The sequence below is a fragment of the Pinus tabuliformis genome, chromosome 5_1, assembly GCF_031772625.1.
Source record: "Pinus tabuliformis cultivar Carrire ecotype Pingquan chromosome 5_1, CPIR1, whole genome shotgun sequence".
NCBI classification, from domain to species: domain Eukaryota; kingdom Viridiplantae; phylum Streptophyta; class Pinopsida; order Pinales; family Pinaceae; genus Pinus; species Pinus tabuliformis.
The window spans coordinates 768,151,932-768,179,845 of NC_142305.1; the positions used below are offsets into that span (position 1 = coordinate 768,151,932).

At 36.6% G+C, this 27,914-nt stretch overlaps 1 long non-coding RNA gene and 1 pseudogene across 1 annotated transcript; one reads left to right on the top strand and one right to left on the bottom strand.

Moving 5' to 3' along the window:
* Positions 1–817: 817 nt before the first annotated feature.
* On the bottom strand, positions 818–18,276 carry LOC149167193 (CO(2)-response secreted protease-like; annotated as a pseudogene).
* An 855-nt stretch (positions 18,277–19,131) lies between these two features.
* On the top strand, positions 19,132–20,630 carry LOC149167194 (uncharacterized). Its single transcript, XR_016260540.1, has 3 exons — positions 19,132–19,628; positions 19,738–19,934; positions 20,569–20,630. It is a non-coding gene; the product is annotated as an uncharacterized LOC149167194 (long non-coding RNA).
* Positions 20,631–27,914: the final 7,284 nt, after the last annotated feature.

Here is a 27,914-nt window from a genome sequence, read left to right on the forward strand (position 1 = left end):
TACTCCCACTTACCATTCAATCTCTTTCTGGCTGTGAAGACGTGTTATCTGTATACTAGATTATCTGGAGAATCGCTTTCAGGCTGTGAAGACGCATTATCTGCATATTAGATTCGCTTGAGGGAGAAAATAATGATAGATCAGTTGGTTGTGTAGTTCAACCCCGAACTGTATTGAAATTATGTTTCAGCAACAAATACTATATTGGAAATGACCCACTATTATTATGTGACTCAGTGTTCCAAACTTGAAGCAACTTTGTGGCAAAAGTTCGAGAATGTACATGTGTGCTATGTAATCACCGTCCTTCAAGTTATAGTGACAGGATCTAAGTTTATTATTTAGGGAAGAAAATCAATAACGCTTTTGTGGCACTGGAATTTCCAGGATGTGTTATTTCTTTATCAAAATAATGTTGACTAATGTCACAATAACGTTGAGTAATGATATATGCATGTGATCAGCACACAGTAATACCATGAGACACTGGCCATATCAGATATAAAGTTTGATTTGAAGCAAAATCCTTTGCAGACTCCCCTCGAAGTCCCTTTTATTAATTTACCAGAGGGAGATTATTACAATCTAGCAGAGCAGAGAAGAGCAAAGAAAAACCAAAACAAAATACTTTATCGACTTGACGATAAAATTTCCACGAGGTGGAGGTTATTATAATCCAGCAGAGCAGAGCAAAGAAAAAACAAACAATGGAACAGGGGAATGCAAAGAAGATATGGAGGCCCCATGCGTAGGGGTCATCCAGCTACAATATTGCAGGCACTAGTTCGATGCAAAGGGAAGTTCACTTGCTGCCGTCCTAGGCAGTTATGTTAACGACAAAGGGAGACCGGACGTTGTGGGTTCCATCAGCCCACGTAAAAGAGCCAAAAGCAAATCTCTTGTTGGATTGTCTGCTGGCTGTAAATGTTACATTGAATGTTATCTTGTCAGAAGTCTGCGAGAGAGCGAGCTGGCTCGGCGACACTTTAACATTTAATCCATGTGGAGAATCTACGGTTAGTTTGTACACTGCGTCAGCAGTGGATCCTATGTTTGTCAGGGTTCTCTTGATCGTTCTGGCAGACTTCAATGTCACGATGGTGATTGAGGGATAGTTCAAGTCGTTGATCTTCACGTCAGTGGCATCTGACGAGCAGCTGAAGTTCTGGTTGCCCAACACGGAAGTGATCTGCGATGTGTTATATCCCAAGTTGCAGAGGAACAACACAGAGTCATGCATGGTTGTGTCGTAAATGAGGCCCGCATTTAGCGCTCTCGCAGGGTTCACTTGACCCGCTCCGAAGTCGAATGGGGAAGCAGGTAAGTTGGAAGTGTTTGTCATAGGTTTGCGCAGATTGTTTTTGAAAGTGGCTGCAAAGAATATCATTTCAATTATAAAGCTTGTCAGTATTCCCGGCTTTCTGTGGTGGCAGACCACCTCTTCAGGTTCACTATAATGTTTATTCAATCAAATACTCATTTGAAATACTATAGAATATATGCTACCCCAGTTTGAGAAACGTGACATCACTGACTTCTGCTAGAGTCTTACCAGTGGTGATGATGGCCGACATGATGGCAGTCGCGCTCCAAGTGGGATGTACAGATTTCAAGAGTGCCACTGTCCCGCTCACGTGAGGAGAAACCATGGATGTTCTAGACACCACTGCGAAGTTCGACGACTTTTGTCCAGGCGGAATGTCCCCAGAGGCGTTAGCAAGTATCCAACTTGCGCGGATATCCATGCCCGGTGCGCCTATGTCTGGCTGCAGCAAAACCCACAATTATCATGTAACATATGAGGCTTATTTTCAGGGAACGATTGAATTGAAAATTGTTTAGATTAGAAGTCCAACCTTGAGGAGGCTTTGAGTGAATAATCCGGGACCCCTCGACAAGAATTCAGCAACGACTGGTGCGGGCTTGTAATTCAAGACTGTTAAAGTACTGAGAATTGTTGCTATAGGCTTTCTGAGACATCCAGACAAATGTTAGTCACTAAATACGAGGGCAAACCATTAAAAGATCCACAAGGTAGAAATTGGATTGTGAAGGATCCAGAGGTACATTACCATTTAGATTTTATATAAGATCTAATCCGCGATCCATCTTCAGTGCTGATTGCAGTTAAGGGAAACATGCCATAATCGAAAGCTACAGCTCTTGACACATCGTCGATGAGAACCAACCCTTTGCCTCCTGCGTACTAGATGTTGAAATTATAATTTCAAATGCCGCGTACTTTTCCGGAAAACCACCAGTCTCTTATCACACCGCTTTTCACCAAGTAGCTGTATTCTTCGGAGGGGTAGCAATAACATCCATCGTTTGATACGTTGCTAGCAGTTTTGCAAAAGTGGTTTTTCCTTGAGCATAAACTTCAACAAATAAGCCCTTGCGATATGGTCTATCGACCGTTCGATTGAAATCTTGGTTTGAAGCCGTTTGATGGAGGTCAACGATTCAAACCAAAATTGAATGTATAGGCCTGCAACATGAAATTGATGTGGAGTAAAAGTTTTATTTCGACCGCCAGTAAAATATTTAATGAAATTTACTATGGGTTGGTAAATGTAGGTAAGTTTTTAATTTTATTAGTTTTTTATCCATGGGTGTAGTTTTTTTGGTTTTACGGCAAAAGTAAAAAGGCATTGTAATGTTTTGTTTTAGTGGTTGTTCATTCATTGGGAAAAAAAAGGGAATTCGCTGGAGCGCGAATGTATTGAATTTTTGTTTACACAGAAGTGTAAATTTGCAAGCAGAATCACAAAGATTTATTATTGAAATGCACAGCAGTGCAGACACTGTATTGTATCAGTTTTGAAGGATAAATATTATGGCCTAGGAGCCATTGTGAAGAACAGCACGAATATTTTTTTTTTTGTAATGGAATATGCAGCAGCATAAATGTATTGAAAATTTTACACATAGCAGTAAAAATATTTGCAACAGAGAGAAAATTTTCAGAAGAGACAGAGTAATTTTTTTTTGTGTGGAACTGAAGTGTTCCTGGTGAAATCCCTCTGTGAGAGGAAGAATATTGTATCAGCAGTTTTATTAATGAATAGAAATCTTTTATGTATGTGTGTAAAAACTATGTTCTCAAAAAACAATTTTTTGCTTCCTTGTGTTAAGATCCTGTGACAAAATAGAGCATTGTTCTCTGTTCAAGTTATTTTTGTTTTGGAATTAAACAGAAAATTCCCAACATGGTATCAGAGCTTGTCCAGGCTCTTTGAAAGTGTCAAAGAAGCTGAAGGAAGGATTTCTTGTTGCAGCAGCTTCTCTAGCAGAGTGAAGACTCAGTCAAGGTATTTCTCAAGTTAGTTTCTGTGTTACTGTCCTCACAGTCAGTTATTTTAAACACATAGTCAAGTATTTTGAAGCATAGTTAAGAGTGCAAGAATGGCTGAAGCCAGCACTAGCATGGGTATCTTTAATACTCAGCTCCCACAATTTAATGGGAAAAACTATGACTATTAGGCAATAACTATGAAAGCTTTTCTTACTTCCCAAGACTTATGGGAATTTGTTGAGGATGGTTTTAAATAACCAGCAAATGAAGATGAGTTTAATAATTTAACTCAGGCAGAGAAAAATCTATTGAAGAGCTATAAGAAGAAGGATTCAAAAGCCCTCTGCTTTTTGTATCAAGCAGTGCATGAGAGTGTGTTTCCAAGGATAGCAGCAACCAAGACATACAAGGAAGCATGACAAACTCTCAAGACAACCTATCAAGGCATGGAGAAAGTGAAGACAACAAAACTACAGTTGCTAAGGAGAGATTTTGAGAATTTACACATGAAGGAGTCAGATAATATTGACTCATTCTTCACACATGTGATTGGTCTGGTCACACAGATAAGGTCTCATGGAGAGATTCTTGAAGAAAGGAGGATTGTGGAGAAACTATTGAGGATCCTACCCTCAAGGTTCAATGTGATTGTCACCACCATAGAAGAGACAAAGGATCTCACAAAATTTTCAGTTGATGAACTACATGCATCACTGATAACACATGAGCAGAGATTGAGTAGAAATGAAAACTCATCCCTAGAGCATGCCTTTAAGACCCAGATGTCCTTTGGAAGAGGAAGAGGTCAAGGTAGAGGAAACAAGAGAGGAAGAGGCAGAAGCCAAAACAGAGGTGGAAGGAACAGTCCAGCAAATGCTCAAGGAAGAGACAGCAATCCAAATCAGAACCAAGGTCAAGGCAGCAGCCAACAAAGTGGACAACATCACACTGAAGGACAAAGGGATGATAAATCCAATGTTCAATGTCACTATTGTAAAAAATATGGGCATTATGCAAATGAATGTAGAAAGAAGCACCATGATATGAGTAATAGAACTAGTGCAAATTTCACTAGAGAAAATATCAGCCAAAACAATTTGTTTTTAGCTTGTAATATGGCTAAAGAAAATAGTGAAGATGTATGGTGTCTAAGCTCCGGTTGCAGTAACCATATGACAGGAAACATAGCCCTGTTTTCTATGTTATATCAGAATGTGAAGTCACAAGTCACACTAGGCACTGATAACAAAGTTTCTGTTATGGGAAAAGGAGAAGTAAATGTCTTAACAAAGAAAGGTGAAAAGAGAACCATAGCACATGTCTATTATGTTCCTGAAATGAAATGTAACCTCTTAAGTATTGGACAGCTTGTTCAAAAGGGTTACAATGTTTTCTTTGTGAATGATGTATACACCATCATGGATAGAGCACCCAACAAACAATGTATTGCTGAGGTGAAGATGACAAGGAATAGGATGTTCCCTCTCAGGATGAAAGCAGATTTAAAAAATGAAGAAAAGAATAGCAGCACTGACTCAAGAGGCTTTCCAAAGCGAACCAAAGGATGAAAATTTGTTGTGGCACTTGAGATTTGGACATTTCAACTTTGGAGGTCTTAACTCGTTGCATAGAAAATGAATGGTAAGGGGATTACCATTGATAGAGAAACCAGACAGCCTTTGCGAAAGTTGTATCTTGGGGAAACAACACAGAGGAAGTTTTCCATCTGGGAAAAGCATAAGGGCAAAAGCACCCTTAGAGATTGTCCACTCAGATTTATGTGGACCGATGCAAACTCCATCACTTGCAGGCAGCCACTACATATTAACATTTATTGATGATTTTACTAGAAAAACTTGGGTTTATTTCCTAAAGAACAAAAGTGAAGTGTTTGAAATATTTTGCAATTTCAAGGCACTTGTGGAAAACCAAAGCGGGCTGCATATCAAAGTTCTAAGAACTGATAGAGGAGGTGAGTATATCTCCAAAGAATTTCTACGGTTTTGTAGAGAAAATGGAATTCATAAGCAGTTTACCACTAGGTACACTCCGCAGCAAAATGGAGTTGTCGAAAGGAAGAATAGGACAATCATGGATATGGCGAGGAGTATGCTAAAGGCAAAGCATTTGCCAAATGATTATTGGGCTGAAGTTGTACATTGTGCAGCGTACATATTGAATAGATGACCTACAAAAGCAGTCATGAACAGAGTGCCGGAAGAAGCATGGAGTGGGACAAAGTAAGGAGTCACTCACATGAAAGTTTTTAAATGTGTGGCTTATGCACACATTCCAGATCAACTAAGGAAGAAGTTGGACAGCAAAGGGGAGAAATGTATTTTCATTGGATACAGTGAGGAATCTAAAGCTTACAGGTTGTATAACCCATCCACCAAGAAGCTAATTGTGAGTAGAGATGTTTAGTTCATTGAGGAGGAAGCTTGGGATGGAAGCATAGAGAAAACAATGAATGTTAAAAACTCTATGTCTCATGATGAAGATGATGAGAAGATGACTGAAATACATCCCCAAACAGCAGCACCAACACAAGGACAGCAAGGGACTGTACCCTTGAGGAGAAATAAAAGTGCTTCTTCAAGCACACCACAAGCATGAAATTCAAGTGCTTCTTCAAGCACTTGTACACCAAATGAAAGAGGTAAGAAGTTCAGAAATTTAAGTGACATTTATGAACAAGAGGCAGCAAATGAAGGTATGAACTCTTTGTTTGCTTTATATTGTCATGTTGATGACCCTGTTCATTTCAAAGAAGCAATTAAGGATAAAAGCTATGGATGAGGAGATCAATGCCATAGAAAGAAACAAGACATGGGATTTAGTTGAACTACCAAAAGGAAAAGAAGTCATTGGAGTTAAATGGGTCTACAAGACCAAGAGTAATGCTGAAGGCAAAATAGAAAGACACAAGGCAAGACTTGTTGTCAAAGGATATAAGCAGCAGTATGGGAGAGACTATGAGGAAACTTTTGCACTGGTTGCTAGAATGGAAACCGTGAGAGCAGTGTTGTCCATAACAGCACAAAACAAGTGGAAATTTTACCAAATGGACATGAAGTCAGCATTCCTAAATGGAGTGTTAATGGAAGATATTTACATTGAACAACCTCTAGGCTATGAAAAGAAAGGCCAAGAGCACAAAGTGTGCAGATTGAAGAAAGCTCTTTATGGGCTGAAGCAAGCACCAAGAGCGTGGTACAGTAGGATAGATTCCTATCTACTAGAAAATGGATTTGAAAAATGTGAAGGAGAACCCACTCTCTACATCAAAGAAAATGATGGTAAATTACTAATTGTTGTGTTATATGTTGATGATGTTATTTTCACAGGTAATGATGATCACCTTATTGAAAATTTCAAAATAGTCATGAAAGAAGAATTTGAAATCACTGACATGGGTTTGCTGAGATACTTCTTAGGAATAGAAGTAGAACAAAATGGAAATGGGATTTTTATCTCACAGGCAAAATATGTTAATAAAGTGTTGGAAAGATTTAATATGCAGGAGAGCAAGGCAGAAATCACTCCCACAGTGATGGGATTAAAACTCAGCGAAGAGGACAGCAGCAAGGATTTTGATCCTAGTTTGTACAAGAGCATAGTTGGCAGCCTCATGTATTTGACTCCAACTAGGCCGGACATAATGTATGCTATTAGTTTAATTTCCAGATTCATGGAGAGGCCAAAAGAAGCACATTGGCAGGCAGCTAAAAGGATTCTGAGGTATGTTAAAGGTACTAAAAGGTTTGGCATTTTATATACCACTTCAGAATGTTCAGATTTAATTGGATACAATGATAGTGATTGGGCTGGAAGTGTAGATGATCAGAAAAGGACATCTGATTATGTTTTTCACATGGGTTCAGGAGCCATTTCATGGGCTTCTAAAAAACAGCCTATTGTAGCATTATCTACAGCAGAGGCAGAATATGTGGCAGCTACAGTAGCTGTATGTCAAGCAATTTGGATGAGAAAGATGTTAAGGAGCTTATGCCAAGAGCAAGCAAAAGGAAATGCGATTTTTTGTGACAATAGCTCAGCTATTGCATTATCCAAGAATGTTGTGTTTCATAAGAGAACGAAACACATTGACACAAAGTTCCACTACATCAGGGAATTGGTAAACAATGAAGAAATTTTTTTAGAACACTGCAGGACTCAGGAGCAGGTTGTAGACATTCTGACCAAACCATTGGGACAGAAAAGTTTCAAGTTTTTGAGGAAATGTCTGGGTATGACTGATAACCCAACAATTGAAATAAAATGGGAGTGTTGAAATTATAATTTCAATTGCTGCGTACTTTTCCGGAAAACCACCAGTCTCTTATCGCACCGCCTTTCACCAAGCAGCGGTATTCTCCGGAGGGGCAGCGATAACATCCATCGTTTGACACGTGGCTGGCAGTTTTGCAAAAGTGGTTTTTCCCGGAGCGTAAACTTCAGCAAATAAGCCCTTGCGATATGGTCCATCAACCGTTCGATTGAAATCTTGGTTTGAAGCCATTCGATGGAGGTCAACGATTGAAACCAAAATTGAATGTACAGGCCTGCAACATGAAATTGACGTGGAGTAAAAGTTTCATTTTGACTGCCAGTAAAACATTTAATGAAATTTACTATGGGTTGGTAAATGTAGGTAAGTTTTTAATTTTATTAGTTTTTTATCCACGGGTGTAGTTTTTGGTTTTACGGCAAAAGTAAAAAGGCATTGTAATGTTTTGTTTTAGTGGTTGTTCGTTCATTGTGAAAAAAAAGGGAATTCGCTGCAGCGCGAATGTAATGAAATTTTGTTTACACAGAAGTGTAAATTTGCAAGCAGAATCACAGAGATTTATTATTGAAATGCACAGCAGTGCAGAGACTGTATTGTATCAGTTTTGAAGGATAAATATTATGGCCTGGGAGCCATTGTGAAGAACAACACAAATGTTTTTTTTGTAATGGAATATACAGCAGCATAAATATATTGAAAATTTTGCACACAGCAGTAAAAATATTTGCAGTAGAGACAAAATTTTCAAAAGAGACAGAGTAATTTTTTTGTTGTGTGGAACTGAAGTGTTCCTGGTGAAATCCCTCTGTGAGAGGAAGAATATTGTATCAGCAGTTTTATTAATGAATAGAAATCTTTTATGTATGTGTGTAAAAACTCTGTTCTCAGAAAACAATTTTTTGCTTCCCTGTGTTAAGATCTTGTGACAAAACAGAGCATTATTCTCTATTCAAGTTATTTTTGTTTTGGAATTAAACAGAGAATTCCCAACACTGGACTGTATCTATCTTCGCATCTATGCTGACGGTAAGGTCTTCAGTTGAACATACCACGATTTCTCCTCTTGCTTTTGCCGGATTCAAAGATCCAAAGTTACAACCACTGCTGGCAGCCACAACAATTACAATCATCTTCTCACTCATGTATTTTAGGTTCGTTTTAACTCTGATTTAATTGTAGATAAAGTTTCTAACAAAATTAATAAAATTATTTAAAAAATTTAACTTTGTTTTAACTCGGGATTTAATCGTGGATTTAATTAGGTTTTATTTTAAGTATTAATAATTACTATGAAGAGGTTAAGAATTTAATTTTTATGGAATATTTTAAAATTAGTTTTTAGTAATATACATAATACAAAATAAAGATTTATTTTAAAATAGTTATATGTTTATTTTTCTTTTCATTAAATTGATTAATTACAAAAATGTTATATGAACGAGGGTCATATAAAATTAGTTATAATTTTTTGAGTATTTGATATTGATAAATCATAGTATTGACCCACAATCTTGTAACAAAAACTAATTAAAATAATAATCTAAATCTCCATAATTAAAAATCTTGTTACATATTAATTTTTTTATATTAATTATTATTATTTAAAATAAATTTATAATTTAATTACTTTTCAAAATTTATAACGGATTATTAAAAATACAAATGTCACTCTTAATTTTTTTTCCCGTACAAACATTTTACTTTCATAAAATTTAATGTTTAATTCAAAAATAAAATGTATGTGACTTAATTTAATTAAAAATAACCACTTCACGGAATTTGATAAATTCGAATGAAAAAGTGACTCTCAGCTTTATCTAAACAACATGGGGTGAAATGTGGAAAATGGATTACTTTGAATCAACAGGGGTGCTTACATTTCCGTTGATGTCCCTTCCGTTGACAATAGGAAGCAGCTCTGAACGGGTATGGTTAGAAAAATTTATGGCTCCCCCTACCACACTGATCACAGTTAATCTCTGGCCTAAACCCAGAAATTCTAATTGTAAAATGTTGCCTGCAATACTCACCTTGATTATTTTCCCATTACCCAAAATTACGTCTGATTCCAAATCTCTGTCGATCGTCGTTGCAGCGACCCTCAAAATCCAGGGAGCAGCGTTCACCACCGTGCCTAACCCGGGCCCTTCGTTGCCCGCGGAGCATACCACCAGTATTCCTTTCTGGAACGCGTGAAATTCTCCTATTGATATTGCGTCGGAGAGGAAATCTTTTTGGTAGAGCCAAGAGGATCCAAGTGAGATGGATATCACATCCACTCCATCATGCACATCATCGTCTAGTGCTGCTAGAAGGGCAGATCCCTGACAACCCTGAGCAGAGTAGACTTTGTAGACTGTGATTCTGGAGGTGGGAGATCCTCCTCTTGCAGATCCGTTGGCAATTCCGTAGTAGTCGGCTTCCGCCACCACACTACCCCCTGCAGTTGAGGCTGTATGTGTTCCATGACCGTTGTCGTCTCTCGATGACAATGCATTGTTCCCTGATCCTTCACTGCCAGTTGTATTGTAAAAGCGTGTTCCGATGATTTTTCTATTTATACATCATGACCAGATATAAGAAATATTTTAATGCAATAGTTAAGAGTCTTCTGCATGGAATGTTGCTATAAATGAGACTAGATTCATCTTTAACATTGACCTATTAAGACGGCATGGGATATTACCTTTTGTTGGGAATTTTCTGGTAAATTCCAAAACAAAATGACTGAACAGAGAACAATGCTCTGTTTTTGCCACAGGATCTTAACACAGGGAAGCTATAAACAAATTATTTTCTGAGAATAGAGTATTACACACACCCACAAAAGCTTTGTATTCATTAATCAAAGACAACTGCTGTTACAAAAATATTCTTCCTCTGCCTGAGGGATTACACCAAGAACATTTCAACAAAATTACTCTGTCTCCTTTTGAAAAGATTTACACTACTATGTGTAAATTTTTAATTTACATTTATTGTTGTAAATAAAAAAAATTCTTACATATGCTGCTGCAGTTTTACATTCATATTCAATAAGAAAAAAAACATTACATTCAGGCTCTGCCGAGCATTCCCTTTCTCCCTACTCACGCACTGCTACATGCTTACAATGATTCCTTCTCAATAATATTTTCACGCTGCTCTGTTCTGGTTTTTGTTTCGCACTGTTGTGCGTTCCTTCCCCTTGCATTACAATAGTCAACTCAAAAAAAAACATATTACATTACATATATTTTTAATAACAAAAAAAAACATGACCATACTTCTCGTACATGAAAAAAAAACAATAAAATTAAAAGCCTACCTACATTTACCATCCCGTAATAAATTTCATTAAATATTTTACTCATAAGATCGGCGGTCAAAATGAAACTTCACGCAATCTCCATTTGCTGCAGGCATGTACATTAACTTTGGTTTAATCAACGGTCATCATCCATCCTTGCAATCGGACGAATATCGCTTGCCCAAACAAAACGAATGTTACGTCCCGATAAAAAGTTGTTTTGCAAAACGTACTGGGGACATGCGTCAAAAGGTGTACAGTAGCAGAGCCCCTCGGAGGAAAACCACTACCTCAGCAAAAGCGGTCCGATGGGAGACTGGTGGTTTTGCTGAATTAAATGTGCAAAGTACAGTAGTTTGAAATTAATATTTCAACACTCCCCTTTAATTTCAACTGCTGGGTTATCAGTCATACCCAAACATTTCCTCAAAAATTCAAAGCTTTTCTGGTCCAATGGCTTTGTCAGAATGTCTGCAATCTGCTCTTGAGTCCTGCAATGTTTTAAAACAATTTCTCCATTGCTTACCAATTCCCTGATGTAATGAAACCTTGTGTCAATGTGTTTCGTTCTCTTATGAAACACTGAATTCTTGGATAATGCAATAGTTGAGCTATTGTCACAAAAAATCACCGTTCCTTTTGTCTGCTCTTGGCCTAAGCTCCTTAACATTCTTCTCATCCAAACTGCTTGACATGCTGCTGCTGTAGCTGCCACATATTCAGCCTCTGCTGTAGACAACGCTACAATAGGCTGTTTTTTAGAAGCCCGTGAAATGGCTCCTGAACCCATGTGAAAAACATAACCGGATGTGCTTTTCCGATCATCTACACTTCCATCCCAATCACTATCAATGTATCCAATTAAATCTGAACATTCTGAAGCAGTATATAAAATGCCAAATCTTTTAGTACCTTTAACATACCTCAGAATTCTTTTTGCTGCCTGCCAATGTGCTTCTTTTGGCCTCTCCATGAATCTGGAAATTAAACTAACAGCAAACATTATATCTGGCCTAGTTGCAGTCAAATACATGAGGCTGCCAACTATGCTCTTGTACAAACTAGGATCAAAATCCTTGCTGCTGTCCTCTTTGCTGAGTTTTAATCCCATCACTGTGGGAGTGATTGCTGCCTTGCTATCCTGCATGTTAAATCTTTCCAATACTTCATTAACATATTTTGCTTGTGAGATAAAAATCTCATTTTCATTTTGATCTACTTCTATTCCTAAGAAGTATCTCAGCAAACCCATGTCAGTCATTTCAAATTCTTCTTTCATGACTGTTTTGAAATTTTCAATGAGGTAGACATCATTGCTTGTGAAAATAACGTCATCAACATATAACACAACAATTAGTATTTTACCATCCTTTTCTTTGATGTAGAGGGTGGGTTTTCCCTCACATTTGTCAAATCCATTTTATAGTAGATAGGAATCTATCCTACTGTACCATGCTCTTGGTGCTTGCTTCAGGCCATAAAGAGCTTTCTTCAATCTGCACACTTTGTGCTCTTGGCCTTTCTTTTCATAGCCTAGAGGTTGTTCAATGTAAACCTCTTCCATTAACACTCCATTTAAGAATGCTAACTTCACGTCCATTTGGTAAACTTTCCACTTGTTTTGTGCTGCTATGGACAACACTGCTCTCACTATCTCCATTCTCACAACTGGTGCGAAAGTTTCCTCATAGTCTCTCCCATACTGCTGCTTGTATCCTTTAACAACCAATCTTGCCTTGTGTCTTTCTATTTTGCCTTCATCATTACTCTTGGTCTTGTAAACCCATTTAACTCCAATGACTTCTTTTCCTTTTGGTATTTCAACCAAATCCCATGTCTTTTTTCTTTCTATGGCATTAATCTCCTCATCCATAGCTTCTATCCATTTCTTATCCTTATTTGCATCTTCGAAATGAATAGGGTCATCAACATGACAATATAAAGCAAACAAATAATTCATACGTTCATCATAAATGTCACTTAAATTTCTGAATTTCTTACCTCTTTCATTTGGTGTACAAGTGCTTGAAGATGCACTTGAATTTCCTCCTTGTGGTGTGCTTGGAGAAGCACTTTCATTTCTCCTCAAGGGTGTCCCTTGCTGCCCTTGTGTTGGCGCTGCTGTTTGGGGATGTATTTCAGCCATCTCATCATCATCTTCATCATGAGACAAACAGTTTTTAACATTCTTTGTTTTCTCTATTCTTCCATCCCAAGCTTCCTCCTCAATGAATTCAACATATCTGCTCACAAAAAACTTCTTGGTAGATGGGATATACAACCTGTAAGCTTTAGATTCCTCACTGTATCCAATGAAAATACATTTCTCCCCTTTGCTGTCCAACTTCCTCCTTAGCTGATCTGGAATGTGTGCATAAGCCACAATACCAAAAACTTTCATGTGGGTGACTCCCTGCTTTCTCCCACTTCATGCTTCTTCCGACACTCTATTCATGACTGCTTTTGCTGGGCATCTATTCAAAATATATACTGCACAGTGTACAACTTTAGCCCAATAATAATTTGGCAAATGCTTTGCCTTTAGCATACTCCTTGCCATATCCATGATGGTCCTATTCTTCCTTTCAGCTACTCCATTTTGCTGCGGGGTGTACCTAGCTGTAAATTTCTTATGAATTCCATTTTCTCTACAAAAATGCAGAAATTTTTTGGAGATATATTTACCTCCTCTGTCAGTTCTTAAATCTTTTATATGCAGCCCGCTTTGGTTTTCTACAAGTGCTTTGAAATTTCGAAATTTTTTAAACGCTTCACTTTTGTTATTCAGGAAATAAACCCAAGTCTTTCTGGTGAAATCATCAATGAATGTTAGAAAATATTGGCTGCTTGCTAGTGATGGAGTTTGCATCGGTCCACATAAGTCTGAGTGGACAATCTCTAAGGGTGCCTTTGCTCTTATGCTTTTCCCTGATGGAAAACTTTCTCTGTGTTGTTTCCCCAAGATGCAACCTTCACAAAGGTTGTCTGATTTCTCTATCAATGGTATTCCTCTTACCATTCCTTTTCTACTCAACAAATTAAGACCTCCAAAGTTGAGATGTCCAAATCTCAAGTGCCACAACCAATTTTCATCCTTTGGTACGCTTTGGAAAGCCTTTTGTGTCACTGCTGCTATTACTTGTTTCTTTTTTAAATCTGTCTTTATTCTGAGAGGGAACATCATGTTCCTCGTCATCTTCACCTCAGCAATACATCGTTTGTTGGGTGCTCTATCTATGATGGTGCATACATCATTCTCAAAGAAAACATTGTACCCCTTTTGAACAAGCTGTCCAATACTTAGGAGGTTACATTTCATTCCAGAAACATAATAGACATCTCCTATGGTTTTCTCTTCACCTTTCTTTGTAAATATTTTTACTTCTCCTTTTCCCATAACAAAAATTTTACTATCAGTCCCAAGTGTGACTTGTGATTTCACATTTTGATCTAAAGCAGAAAACAGGGCTATGTTTCCTGTCATATGGTTACTACAACTGGAATCTAGAAACCATATATCTTCACTGTTTGTTTTAGCCATGTTACAAGCTAAAAGCACATTATCTTGGCTGACATTTTTTCTAGTGATATTTGCACTAGATCTATTATTCATATCATGCTGCTTCTTCCTACATTCATTTGCATAATGCCCATATTTTTTATAGTAATAACATTGGACATTGGATTTTTCATACCTTTGTCCTTGAGCATGATGTTGTCCACTTTGTTGACTGTTGCCTTGGCCTTGGTTCTGATTTGGATTGTTGCCTCTTCCTTGAGCATTCGCTGAACTATTCCTTCCACCTCTGTTTTGGCTTCTGCCTCTTCCTCTCTTGTTTCCTCTGCCTTGACCTCTTCCTCGTCCAAAGGACATCTGGGTTTTGAAGGCTTGCTCTAAAGATGAGTTTTCATTTCTACTCAATCTCTGCTCATGTGTTATCAGTGATGCATGTAGCTCATCAACTGAAAAGTTTGTGAGATCCTTTGTCTCTCCTATGGTGGTGACAATCACATCAAACTTTGAGGGTAGGACCCTCAACAGTTTCTCCACAATCCTCTTTTCTTCAAGAACTTCTCCATGAGTCCTTATCTGTGTGACTAGACCAATCACATGTGTGAAGAATGAGTCAATATTGGCTGACTCCTTCATGCACAGATTCTCAAAATCTCTCCTCAGCAACTATAGTTTTGTTATCTTCACTTTTTCCATGCCTTGTTAGGCTGTCTTGAGATTTTTCCATGCTTCTTTGGATGTCTTGGCTGCTGCTATCCTTGGAAACACACTCTCATGCACTGCTTGATACAAAAATACGAGGGCTTTTGAGTCCTTCTTCTTATAACCCTTCAACAGATCTTTCTCTTCCTGAGTCAAGTTATTAAACTCTTTTTCATCTCTTGGTTCTTCAAACCTATATTCAACAAGTTCCCATAAATCTTGTGAGGCAAACAAGACTCTCATGGTTATTGCCCAATAGTCATAGTTTTTCCCATTAAATTGTGGGAGCTGAATATTAAAGATACCCATGCTAGTGCTGGTGTTGGAGCCAACCATTCTTGCACTCTTAACTATGCTTCAAATATTTGACTGTGTATTTAAAAATCAGTGAGTGTCTTCAACAGCAACACAAAAAAAAAAACTTGAGAAATACCTTTGAATCTTTCTTGACTGAGTCTTCACTCTGCTGGAGAGGCTATTGCAACAAGAAACCCTTCCTTCAGCTTCTTTGACACCTTCAAAGAGCATGGACAAGCTCTGATACCACTGTTGGGAATTTTCTAGTAAATTCCAAAACAAAATGACTGAACAAAGAACAATGCTCTGTTTTTGCCGCAGGATCTTAACACAGGGAAGCTATAAATAAATTATTTTCTGAGAACAGAGTATTACAAACACCCACAAAAGTTTTGTATTCATTAATCAAAGACCACTGTTGTTACAAAAAATATTCTTCCTCTGCCTGAGGGATTACACCAAGAACATTTCAATAAAATTACTCTGTCTCTTTTGAAAAGATTTACACTGCTGTGTGTAAATTTTTCATTTACATTTACTGTTGTAAATAAAAGAAATTCTTACATATGCTGCTGCAGTTTTACATTCATATTCAATTAAAAAAAAAAAAAAAAAAACATTACATTCAGGCTCTGCCGAGCATTCCCTTTCTCCCTACTCACTCACTGCTACGTGCTTACAATGCTTCCTTCTCAATAATATTTTCACGCTGCTCTGTTCTGGTTTTTGTTTCGCACGGCTGTGTGTTCCTTCCCCTTGCATTACAATGGTCAATTCAAAAAAAAACATATTACATTACATATATTTTTAATAACGAAAAAAACATGACCATACTTCTCTTACATGAAAAAAAACCAATAAAATTAAAAGGCTACCTACATTTACCATCCCGTAATAAATTTCATTAAATATTTTATTCATAAGGTCGACGGTCAAAATGAAACTTCAACTTCACCTAATCTCGATTTGCTGCAGGCATGTACATTAACTTTGGTTTAATCAACAGTCATCATCCATCATTGGAATCGGACGAATATTGCTTGCCCAAACAAAACGAACGTTAAGTCGCGATAAAACGCTATTTTGCAAAATGTACTGGGGAGACGCGTCTAAAGGTGTACAGTAGCGGAGCCCCTCACAAGAAAATCACTAGCTCAACAAAAAGCGGTCCGATGGGAGACTGGTGGTTTCGCTGATTTAAATGTGCGCAGTACAGCAGTTTGAAATTAATATTTCAACACTTTTGAGGGGATATTGGAAGAAACATTCATTAAATGGAAATGGAGGGAAATTGATCTAACATGACTCGAAACTGCAAAGTATTTGAAGTGTAACGGAATAATTTGATTAAGGTTTTTAATACATACCAATAAAATTGAGGTCGGGGTGAAGAGAGAAAACTCAGATCTGAAGATCATATTGAGTTGAATTCATATTGAGTTGAAGAAAGAATCTGAACTAGGAATATTTCAAATGACATTTACTTGATCCAAAATCTTCTCTTCCTGCCCCTTAGATTAATGGTGGATGGAAAAAGTTAAGTGAGAGTTAGGTAACTACAGCGTGAAGAATTACATACCTATTGCACTTGAAATCCCTTCCTCCAGCGCATGCTCCTTTCCACCCGGCATCGTTGAAGCTTAGTGATTCAGGCCAAACGCCTCTGCGCATGAGCCATGTTATTAGCGTCTTTCAAGGAAGCAAAACACATTCTCCACTTCGAAGTAAACGCATTAATCATAGAAAACAGAAAACCATAAAAGCAGCTCCTCCCGAATGAACCCGGATAGGCCCGCTAATATATTGGTTTCACCAAAACTGAATTCAAAACTTTGACTAAACTAAAAGATATCTTCTATATACAATCTGAATCCATCAGGCCAATTATGGAGTCTCCTGTAATACTGTAAGAAGGTCTCGGCAAGCCGGATTCGGATTGCAGGAAGTCCCAGCTACGCGTCATGTGCAGCTTGAGCAACAGATCAGGGAAAACTGATACGACCCCAGCTTTTTCTGATCGAACCAGTCCGAACCATCAAGCACAATATAATCACATTCAAACATATTCTATACAATAGCCGTAGTCTAACTCATGGGAGGAATTGCCCAGAAAGTTATGGAAATTTCGTGAGAGGAATTGCCCAGAAAGTTATGGAAATTTCGGTTATATTTAGAGAAAATCTGACAAGGATTTTTGTAAATCCAAATTATAGTTGTTAAACTTCAAAAATTTAAGTCTTGTAGACATTTTTATGGTGCTGAATCTATTTCCACCATCAAAAACACGATTCAAACATTGCCGCTGCAAGATTTTTTGAAATTTTTTTACCGAGATTCCTACCATTTTTTACTGTCTAGACAATTCCTTTGCCTCCCAATATCCAATCCATTAAGGGTACAAAACCAGGACCTAATTTAATGGTATACCAGAAATAGCAGATGCTTGCTTTTTGGAAATAACTGCAGAGAAGCCTGCGAAAGCATGTCTATAGCCATAGACGAGCGATGACTCTGCATCCTTGCTACTGCAAGCCATCGGAAGATAATGTTAGAACTGAAAAATTGTAAAAATACAGTACTGATGAATCACACTGGTGCCATGATTAAAACCGCGCCTTACCTTCCTATCACAGAGGACAGCAGCGACACATAGCTAATAACTGCGGAAGCCTTTCAACCGTCACGGGAGCCGCCCATGTAAACAATGTATACCTGCAGAATGGCACACAAAATAAACAAGATGTACAAATCTTAGATGCTGCAAATTCGATTTTGTCCAGAAAATACAAAAGTTGTGAAATTACTACCTGCTTATCTTCACCATCGACCCTGCAGCTCAGGAGTGTTACAAGTAACGTGATAACCAGCAACAAATTGTTGGTAGTCATTGTTCAGATTGTAATACAAGTCCCTCTGTAATTGAATTGGCGGAACAATTCTTTAAATCAATACAAGTTCCACGTATTCAGGCGGAAGTTACGCAGTCAAAATTTTAAATTAAATTGGTGATGAGGTTGAAATGAAATGGGTTTCAATGCATTTATTTCAGAGTCTAGCTCGCATAATTGGATTTGGATAGTTTTGTGTTGTAAAGTTGGAAAGGTTGTAAGCCCATGGTAATAAGGAAATTTAATATTAGTAATTAATCTTAATTTATAATAAAAAATAAAATAAAAAGAGTTTAATATAATGGTCATAGGTTTTGTGTTTTTATTACATTAGTAAAATTAAAAAAAATTATAATTTTTTATTATTTAAATTTATAAATAATTTTATAAATTTGAAATCTAAATTTGTAATTATTACTAAATTTTAAATAAAATTAATTTAAAAATAATTAATTGTAATTTTTAGAATCTGATATTAAAATGAATTAATTATTTTTCAAAACATTTTATTAGTAGTAAATATGTTTCTCACATAATTGTCCACGTAATTACGGGGAAAATTGTCCACTTAATTCGTTAACCATATTTACTAAAGATGCTTACTTCTCTCCCAAAATTGGATTGTCGCTATTGAATCGCGGCCTCAAAATAAGAAGCTTCTCTTGAATAGCGGAGAGAAGTCAACGCGCTGGCGGCAAAACTTAATTAATAACCTATATTTGACATTATAAAATTTAATAAAATTTCTAATTTCAGACTAATTAAACCCCTCTATCAGAGCCCATTCCGTATCCAGCCTCAGATTTCGCACATCATCGACATCGGTATCTTTATTAGTCCCTGCCATCTGGCATCCGGCAGGGACTATAGTGATCGATAGGACCCCCACTTAGCATTACTTGACCCCTGCGTTTCTCTGTTATACGGCGGTTAGAGAGGAGATATGCTAAGTTTCGTTTGCAGTTATTCTTTGGCCATCGTGCGCCATCTTATTTGGCCTCTTCCCGAGGCGGAAGAGGCCGGACCATAGCTTAAAGGAATAAACCCGGTGCATTTTCGCGCTAACCGTCACGGTGTCTGGTTTTAATGCTAGCATTACTTCTGCCCGGTATGCGGTTTAGTAAAGCTCGGTGTTCCCTCTTGCAATGTTCTACATTGGCAGCTGGTGCATGCCATGATGCACCATGGTTCAACAGCTGTTAGCCTTCGTCGCACTTGTCAAAGCCCAAAATGCACTGCAGCTGTTGCATTAAAGCAACTTTCCTCTCCTAACTTTCGTCAGTATATTCAGTGTTAGGAACGCTGCTGCTCCGAAGATGCCGCATTGTAAGTCGACTCCAAGTCTTTGCCTGGTAAGGACTCAGGGTCTCTTCGTCAATTTCGTACGTGGAAATTTATTATTTTTTTCAATGAATTCCATACATTGAGATCTCTGTATATTGTTGATTTTTTGCTGTGCAGGTTTATTTTCTTCATATTTTCAGTTTCGAGCTGTGAAGAAATTTTGTTCTGTGGATTCGCCATGACAAGTACTGCGAGGCTTAACCAGAAATTGATTGAAGATTTGCGCCTACAGAGGCGTCTAATTTCTCTTAGCGAAGAGCAGGATAATGCTCATATGAAATGGCGCGGATCTCATCAGTTCGGCCCTTCTCCAGGTGTGTATCTATCCTGTATATTTTCCTGCTGTTGACCATTTAAGCTTCTGAATCAACCTGAACATCATCAGATATCACTCATTTAGGAAATCAGATATCAAGGTTCCAATGTTGCTGTAATTCATTTATTAAAGAGAAGGAATACATAAACATAATCAGATGTCAAGGTTCCAACGTTTCTGTAGTTCATTCATTCAAGATAAGGTAGGTGGGTCATTTTCTTGTTCTGCAATTTTATAATGGACATTTTTGATCTGTTGCTATAAAGCTCAAGGATTAGGTTCTCAGTAAGATTTAAGTTTTTTTGTTCAGTAAGATTTAAGTTTTTAAAGTTTTTAGTTCAGTAAGATTTAAGTTTTTTGTTAAGTTAAATTTCTAGTATATCTGGTTAATGATCTAGCTAAATTTAATATCAGTCTTTCAGAACAAATTACTATTACAAATTACTAATTCACCATTGAAATAAAGAAAAGAAAATATAGAGAATTTTTTAATTTTGATGTGAAGGAAAAACGACTTTTTAAAATAAAACACCTTTCACACCCATCCATATAGAAACCTGAACTGGTGTCACATCCTTATCATTTTCTGTTAAAAATTTTATTATGTAGTAACAAGTTGCTCATGGGTGCAGTGATAACAGATATAGAAAGAAATTACAAGCGATCAATTAATTCGAGGTCCGGGAATATATAAAATCTATTTCTTACTTATTGAAGCATGAAAGCTGAATTTTTTCGAGCCATATAAACTAGGAATTCTAAAACATAATGCACTTTTATCAGATGTTGCTTATTTGAAGATAACATGATTAACAGAATGATTAAAAGCTTCATTATGCTACCTGTGAAAGTGATGGAACGCTTCACAATTGGAGGTGGAGAACAATCTTCGTTATAGAGCGATGGATCAAGAACGGACACTGGGCTTGGCTGCTCAGGAATCTCTGGAGGTACCAATGATTTTTCGCAGCGATCTAAATCTTTTCCTCTGAGATAATCACTTTCTGCTTCACAGTTATCATCTTGTCTGATTTTTGCAGAAGATAGTTTCTGCATGTGCATGTGTATACAAATCAAGGAAAAATTGTTAGAAAATTATTTCTGAATACTTAACAAGAATCTCTTTCTCGAAGGTTGAAAATGCCTAATTCATTGTATACTATAAGGGAAAAAAATTACCTCCAAATCTAAATTAGATATTATACTTCTGTTACTGTCTGAACGCTGGGAGGTCTCATCTACCAGCAGATTATCCAAGCTTGGATTCAGTTCACTTTCATCAGGTTCCAGTGCAGAAACTTCCTTCATCTTCGCTTTATTGCAAGGAGACCTGTGTTCTTTGTCCGATGCAATCTTTCTGCTAGCAACTTGTCTTGCAGGCTTTGGAGACTGTGCCCTTGGAGAACTTCTGCCATTATCCCTTTCCTTCATTGGGCTTCCTGAATTCCGCAGCAGATCCAGAGCCAAAGCCAGTGCACTCTGGTGCACTCTGTTTACCGTGAGGAAGCAGGGAAAGCATAGGAAGTAGCATCAATCTTCCTCTCTCCAAAGATGGAGAAAGAGTCACCGTAGAGGGCTGCAACTAGTGGATGAGCCGAGACCTCCTTGCGGCAGAGGCACGAATGGCCGGAGTGCACGAAAAGGGCAATTGTTACCCTTATGAGATCGACAATCTTCACGCTGCCAAGTGTTGGCAGTTGAGAGTTTGGAAGAGACGAGGAGCAGCCAGTTGGAGCACACTAAATGAAAACCATTAATAACGCTTAACACAAAGTCTATGTGACGGTGAAAACAATATGCTTAATATATCTAAAACATTTGATTACATATATTATAAGTCCAAACTTTGCATTATTATAAGTCCAAACTTGCATGCTGGCTCACTGTAATGTTTTAATGAGGCATTTTTTTAATAAATGACACTAGTCTCTCATGGTTCGTGAATGTGGTTTTAATGGGTTATATTTATGTTAATGTTTGTATCAAATCTCATGCAATGAATTTTGGATTTATACGCCGTATTCATGAGTCTCTGGAGTCTTCTGCTGGTTTTGTCACTTTGCGGCTAGAGTTCTTTGCATATTTACCATCAAAAAACCCTTACCTTAAGTCCGTTGAATCTTTATCTGTCGAGTGAAATGGGCTCCACTTTTACTTTTCTAACTTATTTTAAGGTCTTCTCCTTGCGATATCTGTGCTTTGAATTTTATTTACAACTGACTGTGTCTAACAACTCCATTATCACAATTTTGGCCTGAAATATAGCCGGTTTCTTGCGTTATGCTTTGCAACAACCATAACACCCAGGTGTGTGGGGAAGCACTCTTGAACAACAACCGAGCCAAGAATTTGCTATTACAACAACCAAGGGCTCGATAGAATCCATTCCAATATATAATTTTCAATCCTGTCTTGCTCAATAATATTCCAGTGCTTATTTTTGACATGCCCGTCTTCTGTCCGTCTTCTGTTTGAAGGGCAGGGAATCGATCTTCTAACTCCACCTCTCTAAGTCGATGTTGCAGAAGCTTAGAGGAGAACGCTAGTGTGCACACTTCCGGCCGGACAAGGGTTAACTTGATGCAGGTTCAATTCTACAGTCGGCACTGTTATGTATTAATTTAACTTTGGTTTATATCGGCACTGTACATATGTTTAAGCTGGTTGGAAATTTAGCTCGCCGGTTGATTCAGGATACTGCAATGGCTTTTGGCGAAGAGCAGACTGCCTTAACACAAGAAACGCCTTTGAATCCTCCGGTCCATCGAGGAACAGTGTGCGTCACAGGAGCTGCTGGGTTCATAGGGTCATGGCTCATCATGCGATTGCTTGAGCGAGGATATAGTGTTAGAGCAACTGTGCGAGACACTGGTAGGTTTATAATATTGGTTCATTTGTATACAGATTTCAGACTGAACACTTTGATGGTGATGACTTGGGTTTGAAAAAGAAGAACAGTTGTAATTGCAGTAATGGTGTTCATAAACATAAATTTAGCTTTTCTTGATTTTCTTGAAATTGTGCACACGTCTTTTGTATTTTATGCATATCTGAGGAATAAAAGACTGGCATTTTACGGCTATACTAGTGATTGTCATGGCTCATCATGCGATTGCTTGAGCGAGGATATAGTGTTAGAGCAACTGTGCGAGACACTGGTAGGTTTATAATATTGGTTCATTTGTATACAGATTTCAGACTGAACACTTTGATGGCGATGACTTGGGTTTGAAAAAGAAGAACAGTTGTAATTGCAGTAATGGTGTTCATAAACATAAATTTAGCTTTTCTTGATTTTCTTGAAATTGTGCACACGTCTTTTGTATTTTATGCATATCTGAGGAATAAAAGACTGGCATTTTACGGCTATACTAGTGATTCATTTCCTGCAAAACCTTCCACCAACAACCGTTTCATCTTTCTTTTACTTATATATTATCTATTAATTTAACTTTGGTTTATATCGGCACTGTACATATGTTTAAGCTGGTTGGATCATTCTGAGCTATGTGCAGGGACTAGCTGCTTCGCAGCCTTCCTTGTTTCTATTATTTTGGGATTTGAGGGACATAGAGAATCTGTATTGGATTTTAAATATTCTTAAACTCAATAGCCTAAATAAATTTAAGAGCAGTAATTCTATTTTCTGTGGTTGCACATTGAAACATTCCATTTTTATTTTTTATTAGATGAGTGATTTCTATTAACTTTTAAAATATTTTGGAATTCTATAAGAAATCGAGATTAAACAATTAATTATTTTGAAAATATTATCAAATAAACAAAAACCATATCAAATAATTAATTTCATTTCACTTTTTTCCCGAGATTCTAAAATATTCATATAATGTAGCTTACTCTTGTTTTTATTCTTTCTTACTTTTTCGCATGAATTTTATCTGAAAATTAATCTCAATCTTCCAAGAAAAACATCTTGGATTTTAGGTTAAACTATATTGTTTACTATATACACTACACTGCAGTTGCACATTAAGATCACTGTTGTAGCATATTATATTATTTCAGATTGGATTGCCTTCTGTATTGAACGTTCACTCCCATGCAGCTTGCACAACGCATCTTTCTAATGGCAGCCTGGAACTATGCGCCTTCTAATCGAGGGATGCCTCAGAATCGCTGCTAACTAATGCTAATGCTAATGCTTCTCGTCAAACTCTACAACAGGATCGTGAACTTGGAAACCTATTTTCCGAAGGTTGAATCCTTCCTGAGCACTTGAACGTGGACGTAGATGAAGTGTTGGTTCTGAATGATTTTCCGGAATGGGCATCATCTCGCAAGGCCACACACAGGTCGCCGAGTGCTGCTTTATCAATCTCGAACATGGTGATTCTGTCAGCGGAGATTTGAGAACGGAAGGTAGACGCTTTTAGTGCCTTTAAAAAACAGTGTTGTTTCATTTGCTGCAGCATTGCGTGGCTGGTGATTTTCAACTTTGCATCTTCACGTGAGCCTGTAGTTGCTGAATTCAAAAAGAACTTATTTCAACATCTTCTTAACCAGAAGATTGCAGTCTTTGATGTCATTCGAACTCAAGAAGCTTATCAACTTGAATGCTTCGATATCTGCTAGCAACCAATGTGTTTTTTAATATCTTCACAACACACTGCATTGCACCATATCACATTGTTTGAAAGCTACTTTTTGCATCTACTAAAAATTTTCTTTGCATTCACCATATCAAATGTAAAGATTCTTTGGCTATATGACATATAAATCACTCCAAATTTTCATGGTGACACATCAAAAGGCATTTCAAAGTTTATTGCACGTGACACAACACACTTTCTCAAAATTTCCATTATTTTGACAATACATATCACACCTGGAGCACTTTTGGCTACAATATATCGTATAGTGTCAAAGTTTTTTCAATACATTTCCTTTCATGCAACACATTTCACTTATTCAAAATTTCTTTCATCATGATACATTTTGTATCATACTTCAAATGCTTTCAGCCATGACATGTCACATTGCTTCAAAATTTCCTTTCTCGTACATTTTCTTTTTTGAACTCAGGAACTTTGCAATATTTTGAACTAGGATTATATAAACCAAAAATTTATCCTACTACTCTGCACAAAGGGAAGCCACACCAGTAAGATAAATTTAGAGCCTTGAAGTTGCTAAGATGTTGTCTAAGTAAAACATTTTATAAATAAAATCTTATAAAATAGTTTGGATGTGCTAGACCTTGACATACACTTATATGAGAAGACAAAAAAGACTACTAGTGCTGCAAGAGAAAAACTAGTGAGTCATAACAATTGTTGTGCAGAATCTCCAAGCATCTGCACTAGCTAGTAAGTATCCTCATGGGAAGAGAAGGATATGTTGGTGGATCTCCCTGCTAGAATTCTCATATTGCATTTTATATTTTGAGAAATTTCCTCTAGCTGTGCCAATCTAATAGAATTCTCCTCTTGAGTCCTCTTATATCTCCCTATACCACTTGCAATATTCAAATGAAATTTAACCTTGTGCCAGATTTGTGCTATAAATGTGACGAGAGAACATGCAATGCACTAAGTATAATGGGAGATGAAACCCCCTTTTGTGTGAGTTGACATCATATCAAGGCGAGAGGGGGCGAACAGCTGCTCCCAAGCACCTTCCTTTGCGTACCTTTCTCATGCATTTTGATTTGAAAAAAAATTTGTTTTTATGTGGCACATTGTGCTTTCTGAAATGTTCCTTTTCCAGGAGAAAGGGAAATGTTATAAAATTTTATTGTGTAAAATGGTTTTAATAATGAGAAAAAACTAGAATATTTTAAACTAAAAACATCACCACTTTTTTCATCCAAAAATGGCTAAGATCCATGGAAGCTTTTGGACAACTGTAGTCATCACATGTATTGCCCTTGAAAAGAGCTTAAAATAAATTATAAATAATATAAATTTTGGTGATCAAGTTGAGCGAGTGTATTTTTTCAATTCATATTTAAAATATTATAGATTGTAAAGGAGCTATTAGTTTAGGTGTCTTTATTAGCAAAACCATTGAAAAGAGGCTCGTGATGAGATTTTTTGAATTATATGTCTTGTCTTGCATCTTTAGATGAGCAATCTGCCGATATTTTGTGGTCAAAGTTAAAGTTCCTGTGACGAGGTTTGAATATAACTAGATAAAAGAAAGTTCCTTCCAAAGTCTACGGGTAAGAACATAAAAGAAATTATTTTCAAATATGTGAATGAGAACAAATTTTCAAAAGTTATTGTTTTAAATTTAAAATGAAATTAGTAATGTCATTGGACTTGTATGGGTAAATTCAAAGGATTTGCAGGCTCATTGCTCTGGTATGTGTTGGGTTTACAATCATATAATGTCATTTTTTACATTAAAAAAAAAACATCTCTTTTGCAGAAAATGTTATCATAGAAATTTAGTGGTTGGTTAAATGTGTTTGAGTATGTCAAAGATTATGTAATGTTAAGAAAAAATGACTATGGTTGAGTATGAATAGTTGAATATGAGTCAGTAAACATCATAACAACTAGAAAAAACATATAAATTAAATAGTTGATAAATACCGATAAGTATTAAAACACTTACCTCATGATACATTTCAAATTGCAAGATTAAAATAATCATAAAAATTAGTTAAATTATAACTTTACTATTATTATTATATGAGTTAAATCTATATATATTTAAAAGAACACGTAACAAGATTCTTAACCATAAAGATTCATCCCCACTTTACCATTGAAATTCTTAACACACTTTCTCATAATATCCATGGATTACTAATACAACATGCCAAAAATACCACAACTCATGTTCATATGACATAACAACTTTTGAGGTAATTTTCAACCTTTGATTTGTGACTACTACTAGGAATATTTTATAATATTCCATGGAGGTTACATCCATACCATCTAACTAATAATTATTGATAATTAAAAAAAATATATCATCTGAACAAGTGTCATATGAAATGAATTGTGGGTTTCTGTGCATGTGGTATTGATACTTGTTCATATGAAACGAATTGTGGGTTTCTGTGCATGTGGTATTGATAAGTCATGGTATTGCACCTGGTACTATAACAAAGCATATGTATAGAATAATAATCTCCATGGAAAAGTGGGGATGAATCTCCACCCTTAAGAATATTGTTACATATTTTTCTATATATGTTTAACTTAAATATTAATTCTTTTACAAATAATAATAATAATAATAATAATAAATTTATAATTTAGTTAATTTTTATGATTTTTTTTTTAATTTTAAAAACATGAGATGTATCATGAAGTAATCACTTTGATGCTTACTAAGGGTTGATGCATGTTGACAATTACTAACCATTTAATTTATATGGCCACGCCAGTTAAAATAAAATACTAGAAGCCCTATTCCAAAATAGAAATGTGTGTAATTAGCTATAGTTGATCATAGGGTGACTTTGATTAACTTTGGTTAACAATGGTGGACTATGGATGACCATGTTTGACTATGGTTCACTATATTTGATGATGGTAGAGTTTGGTTGACCATAGTAGACCATGTTGATAGGGTTGAAGTTAGTTGACTATTGTGAAGAATAATTGACTTTGGAGTGGTTAGCTATGTTTGATAATTGATTATATTTGGTTATGGTTGACAATTTTTTTACTATAATTAAGTGTATTTGACTCTGTCAAATAGAAAATATGGTTAATTAAATGTGATTGTCATTGAGTATGATGGTTGAATTTGGTCAAGTATAGACCATAATGGTTAAATATGCTTCACATTAGGTTGAATTTGGTTAACGATGGTTGAGTATGGTTGACTATAGTATGCCATGTTGATAGGGTTGATCATTGTTGACTATGATTGATCATTATTGATTTTGTTTGACTATGGCTAATTATTGCTCACAATAGCTGACTTTGGTCCATTATGGTTCTTCATAGTTCACTATAGTTGAGTATATTATCTTTGGTTGATTGTGGTTAAATAT